At 43.4% G+C, this 249-nt stretch overlaps 1 protein-coding gene across 1 annotated transcript in view; it reads right to left on the bottom strand.

Moving 5' to 3' along the window:
- The window catches only part of LOC118341073 (androgen-induced gene 1 protein-like), a 28,322-nt gene that overhangs the window by 17,734 nt on the left and 10,339 nt on the right, over positions 1 to 249 (bottom strand). The window lies entirely within an intron of this gene.

Below are 249 nucleotides of genomic sequence, written 5' to 3'. Positions count from 1 at the left end.
CCCCCCCCCCCCCCTTTTCCCGCGGGACCGCGCAGCGCGTACCCTGCTGGTTGTAAAAGCTTTCCCAGGCAGCTAGAAGAGGCTGCAAATTAAACGTTAGACAAGCTGCACAGAATACACCTGTCAGAATATTCACCAAACAAACAAAAACAAAGATGCACATGCAGAATGCATTATAAAACATTATACAAATATTATAAACTGCATATAAAACAAAGTGTTGTGCACAGAATCAGAATCAGAATCAGA

This window comes from Morone saxatilis, unplaced genomic scaffold (genome assembly GCF_004916995.1).
Source record: "Morone saxatilis isolate NCDOM2014 unplaced genomic scaffold, NCSU_SB_2.0 Contig7, whole genome shotgun sequence".
Classification (NCBI taxonomy): Eukaryota; Metazoa; Chordata; class Actinopteri; family Moronidae; genus Morone; species Morone saxatilis.
Note: the sequence above shows the minus strand (reverse complement) of the source record. Positions and strands in the feature narration are given on the sequence as shown.